Source organism: Pundamilia nyererei, unplaced genomic scaffold, assembly GCF_000239375.1.
Source record: "Pundamilia nyererei isolate P.nyererei 1_Seehausen unplaced genomic scaffold, PunNye1.0 scaffold00428, whole genome shotgun sequence".
NCBI classification, from domain to species: domain Eukaryota; kingdom Metazoa; phylum Chordata; class Actinopteri; order Cichliformes; family Cichlidae; genus Pundamilia; species Pundamilia nyererei.
This window is the reverse complement of record NW_005187829.1, coordinates 110,367-116,349: the sequence shown is the minus strand read 5'-3', so window position 1 is coordinate 116,349 and position 5,983 is coordinate 110,367. Positions and strand designations below refer to the sequence as shown.

Genomic DNA, 5,983 nt, shown 5'->3' with positions numbered 1-5,983 from the left:
ATTTAAGCTGAGTAGCGAAAGTCTGCAGAGATCTGAAAATCCTTCAAATTCGGGGAAAATGAGGACGCATTTGTCGGCTGCATTCGGAGGTGTCTACGAATTTGGACAGCCTTCGGCACGTCGCTGTGATGTAATCGGTCTACAAATGCGGCCTCAGGAGGATGCAGCCCATGAATTTGGACACGACCTTTGTGTTTCAAATGAACTCAAAATGTCGGCTTGATCCCAAACTTTCTCCACATCACACCATTTAGCAGTTATTAGCAACGGCCATGGTATTGATTAAAGTGGTTTTTGGGGAAACTTGAAGAACCCATTGTTGTCTTTGGCCAGCAGCTTCACAGAACATTGGAAATGATGCTCAGTCTGGAGAGGCCATTGCTACTCAACATCAATAACCTCAGGAGACAGAGTGCAAAAGAGCTGGGTAGAATAGCTGAGTCAGAAGAACATATCACGACTGTTCACAGTAGCTGCTTAAATAGACTGAGGAAATTAAATGGTAAATGGCCTGTATTTGTATAGCACTTTACTAGTCCCTAAGGACCTCAAAGCACTTTACACATTCAGTCATCCACCCATTCACACACACATTGGTGATGGCAAGCTACATTGTAGCCACAGCTGCCCTGGGGTGCACTGACAGAGGCGAGGCTGCCGGAAACTGGAAGAAGTGAAAGAACAATCTGTAAAATACTTTTGCTTTTAACTAAAAGAACAGCTAAAGTTTTTGACAATATTTATTTCTACATTTAGAACAATACCAGTTTCTAGATAAAATGAACAGAATTTTCCTTTGCTCTTAAAAAACACAAAGATTATGGTTAGCATGACTTAGCATAAAGGCTAAAAATAAGAAATGACTAGCAAGTCATGTTCAAATGTTATGAGCATAATTTGTTCTTTCTTCACTGTACCTTATACCCTGCAAGTTTCCTATTGCCAGTACTACAAAGCAGGATTCAAGCTTATCAAGGCAACTTAAGGTTAAACCTGGGTTTTAGTTTTAAGAATTTTTATATCAGAGTGGTAACCTATGTTGCAGATCTAATTTGTTGGGTACAAAATTGCCACCTACCGTCAAATCATTTCTCATGAAAATGTACTTTATCCCAATAGCTTGTGTTAGTGAAGCCAGATAATGAAAGATATCCTGGGTACATACAGTCATTTCTTTTTTTTTTGCACTTCATGTTTTATCCAGATGAAGAAAAATTTCTAAGCTTATATGCAGATTTTGTTACATGTTTGGGGACACAGTCTTACTCTTATTCAGTGCTTTGAGCCTTAAAATTTAATTTCGCTAATGGGCTTTTGTACAAGAAAGCTATTTCCCAACTGTTTTATGCACTTAGTCTTGGCTCCTATAGTACCTTTTGTTTGCACCTCTGGTTTTACAGTTATGACAGACCTTTCTGACGTGCAAGTATAGTTTATAATGTCTGTCATGTGTTTGCCTCATGTTGCTTAGTATGTGATAATAAAAATAGTTGAGGCTGGCTTTACTGGGTGAATAGGCAGATTGTTTTTGGTTCTATATTCACAATTACTTTTCCCATGTTCGAGAAGACCCGTGTTGACTGAACAAAAACAAAAAAAACAGGAAATGGGATTACCTGATTATTTTTAATTAGCATTGCTCTATATATGAATGCATGTATGCTTACGTGTTGCAGGAAACATTTTGTGAACCCTTTGGAATTTCTGCACAAGAATTTCTGTATTCACTACTCCATTCACTATTCACTACTTCCATCTAAATCAAAGTGAAAGACAGATGTCAGTCCATCAGTTTGTACAGCCATGTATTTCCTCATCTGCTTATCCAGTTCAGGCTTGCAGACTGTCTGGAGCTTCCACCAGCTAAAAATGGGAAAGAGGTAGGAAACAGCGCAGACAGACTGCCAGAGTATCACAGTGGTAACACACAGAAAGACAATTATTCATGTTCATATTCAATTTGAAATCACTAATTAATCTAAGGCATTTTTTTCTGGGACTTTGAAAGAAAATTAAAGCGCCCAAAGTGAGAGCTATGATAGCACAGGGAGAATAACAAAAACTGAACTAAACTTTTTTCTGAATAAAGTTGGTGAATAAAGAATCCTGATCTTAAACCCAACTTAGATGCCATTGGAAGACCTGAAAACAACGGTTCATTTAAGACATCCCAGAAACATTGATGAATTAAAACAGTTTTATAGCACATCTGGGTATAGAAATATATTATGGAGGCTACTGCTGCTAAAGGCAATTATACACAATTCTATAATCAAGAGTGTATTTACTTTCCAGAGTTATAATATACTGAATTCAATAAAGTTTTCGAAATTTGAACTGTTTGTGGGTAACAGTGTAACACCTACAAGGAGGCAACATGCAGAATAGTAATTTAACCAGTATTCCAATGTTATTTTAGTCATTATTTAGTGAGAGCCAAACAGTCACAGTTTGATGTGTATTTATGATAACTGATGTGACTTTTCAGAGTCAATTTGTGGACTGTACAAATCACTGTTATTAAAAACAAAAACAAAACAAAATCTGCATGTCACCCGAACCATAGTTTTCTCTCAAAGACAGATGTAACAGAGAAAACATCTTTTCAATAAATTGGAATCTGTGGGATTTGCTTGTATTGTTCTGCTGAAGCTGTGCACTTTTGCAGCTTGTGAAACAAAACTGCGCAGAAATCCGCAGGATTTTTACTGGAAAAACAAACACGGATGGATCCATGTGCATGTTGTGGCCTATTTCACTGACAGGAATTCAAGTCAAACAACATTGGTGGTCTCTATGTGGTGTCGTATGTGGGGTAAAAGCATGCTAGTTTCATTCCAGTGATGAGATAAAAGAAACTTGACCTACTGTCATGCCCCAAGGCTGCAATTTATTTACATGTCTCTGTTTGTTAAGGGAACAAAACTGCAGGAGATGGTGAAGCACGTTTCACCTGCGCTTCACAAAGGAAACTACTGCAGTACCAAGAGGGAAGCTGTTGTTACTTGCATCAAAGCCTCAGATACTCTTACTCAGAAATCACCCTGTGATGGTAAAATTATTTATACAATCTTACTATTTTCTACCTGCTTTCAACCTTCCTCTCCCCTTCAGTAAGCCATGTCATTGTTATGAATGAGTCATGCCTCACTCATAACACTGTTAAATGTGACCTTACAGAGTCATCCTAGCTTAATAATAGTCGTGGAGGAGACATGCAGAGGCCCACCAGCTTTTAGGTTTTGTTTCATGTTTGCTAGTTACTTCAGTTCTCCTAATGCATTTTGACAGTTCCCAAGGAATGGGAGAGAACTGAAGTCAGCTGTGGTTAATATCAATAATCTACTGTGGAAATAAGTTAGCACAGTGCCTTCTGTTAAGGTCAAGAATGAAGATATGAGAGAAAAAAACAAAGACAGTTATCTTTGTCTCTTTTCTGATCATTCCACACTGGAAATGTCTTAATTTTTAATTTAATGGCTTCATACCAGTTTCTTCTTGATCTCGTAGATGTAGAATTTGAAAAATTTTCATTTTTCCATTTGCTTCACATTTAGTATACATCACCTACACTTCAATTTATGGTCTCCAAAATCTGTTTCTATGGCAGACTTTGGGTCACCACTAAATAGCACAGCAGACCTGTGTCGTCAATACGAGGGCCCGGTGGCGCCATTGTCCGGCAGCCTCGCCACTGTCAGTGCGCTCCAGGGTGGCTGTGGCTTCAATGTAGCTTGCCATCACCAGTGTGTGAATGGGTGGATGACTGGTTGTGTAAAGCGCTTTGGGGTTCTTAGGGACTAGTAAAGCTCTATACAAATACAGGCCATATACCATTTACCAATACATCCAGACAGCTCATTTTAGTTCAACTTATCTTAACAGTGTATGATAAACAATATAAAACAATTAAAATCACATTTAGAGCTCTGAAGGACAGTATTTCTACAGAAATAATGGCCATGTTGGATGGCACAATGGTCAGCACTGTCTCCTCACAGACAGAATGACAGTTTCCATTAAACAAAAACCTGCACTGTATTATTTTGGTTAGCATACTACTCACAGCATCATCAGGTCCTCTTGTGCCACGTCTGCTTAAGTGCACTTCTTTTTAGTAATTATGTTTGACAATTATCAGTTGCAGCTAAATGCTAATTTGGCCAATGGGGTAAATCTAGAGTTCCTACTGGCACTCTGGTTCGCTTCTGCAGACCAAAGATGAGCATGTTAGGTTTGTCGACGATTCCTCATTGGACAAGAATGTGAGGTACACTTGCATTATTTTTTTTGCATCTATGGTAAAAATCTTACTTGTAGTCTGAAGTGTTTTGAGTGACACCTATTTCACCTATTTCCACTGTTTTTTATCACCAGAAAGTGCACACAGCACCAGTGACGTTAGCATGATGTTCATTCCAAATCTTATGTTTCTCCTAGTCAAGACTTATAAAGTCTTGGTCTTTGCTCTTAAAAACATGACTCTTTAAAATCCAAGCCATGTTTTTATCTCCAGTTTCCTGTGTGACATAAATAATCAGTCCAGTTGTTTCTACGTAATTACAGCCTCAACTATTTCTTCAGAGTTTTAGAGGCTTTGTTGTACCATAATGTTGCCAAGTTATGCCCCTCATTTTTTTCATATTGTTTTTAGCAACAGTGCAGCAGATGAGATCAGATGGAGGTTAGAGAGTATGACATGTTTGTCAGATTGATGAATGTATTCCCAGGAAAACTGCTCTGCCATCCGGAGTGTAATGCCTCTACTGTTTATTTTCCAAGATAAAAATAGAGGAATGTTGTTTCTTCCTGCTCATTCCAAGTGCTCAACTCGGTTTTTTTTTTTAGAACACACCATAAAAACTAGACAGTTCACCCATCAGGTGGCATGGCCATGACCTCTTAGCTGTCAGCATCACTAGAAAATGTTTTTGGAGCTATGGTTTATTGGTTGATGTTCTACAAGATTTAGATCTTTAGTTGTACTGTAATACAGAGACCGAATACCTGGAAGCAGGCCATCAAACTGATGGCACCATCATAATTAACAACGAAGAGTTGAAGAAGACAGAAGAGTTCCACTACTTGGGCTCAGTCATCAGCTACGATGGAGATATCACCTCCGATGTCCGCGCATGAATAAATGCAGCCTGGTTAAAATGGCGACAGGTCACTGGTGTCCTTTGCGATACAAGAATGCCAGATCGACTCAAGGGAAAAATCTACAAAACAGTGGTCCGCCCAGTAGCCCTGTATGGCTCCGCATGTGAACACACATGAACAGGCCCTAAACACCATGGAGATGTGCATGCTCTGATGGAGCTTGGGAATTACAAGACAGGACCATGTTACGAACAAAGACATACGGAAGCGACTAGGCGTAGCTGCAATTAAGGAAAAGATGCTCGAGTCCCGCCTGAGGTGGTATGGACATGTGATTCGAAGCGATGAGAACTCTGTAGCAAAAACGGCTATGATGATCGACCCAGAAGGATGCCGGCCTCGAGGCAGACCAAAGAAACGGTGGATGGACAAAATTAAGGAGGACATTAAGACCGTCAACGCATCACCTGAGGACGCCTTGGACAGAACCAAATGGAGAAACCTTTGCCGAAGAGCGGACCCTGCACCAGCGGGAACACCGCCAGGATGAAGAAGTTGTACTGTAATACAGACCCTGTTTACTTTGCAGTTTACAAATGAAACATAAACACATGTTTTTTTTTAAATAAGAGGTTCTGCAATTTTATCATAGAATCTGGAACAAGTGATTTACATTTTTTTGGTTTGGAAGGCAAGATAAAAAGAAATTTGCTTCTTTTAATTAACTTATGAAAATGATTTTAACATGTGGCTTCATGAACAGAAAAAGTATTTTGTTCAATATTCAAAGGTTATTTGAATGACATATATATTTACATAAAATCTTCGAGCTTCGAGCAGACGGCTCCCTGTTATAGTGTTTCCTCACTTGGCTCATGTG

General features: G+C 39.1%; 1 pseudogene; it reads left to right on the top strand.

The window, feature by feature from the left end:
• Nucleotides 1-354: 354 nt before the first annotated feature.
• Nucleotides 355-5,653, top strand: LOC106456549 (uncharacterized; annotated as a pseudogene).
• Nucleotides 5,654-5,983: the final 330 nt, after the last annotated feature.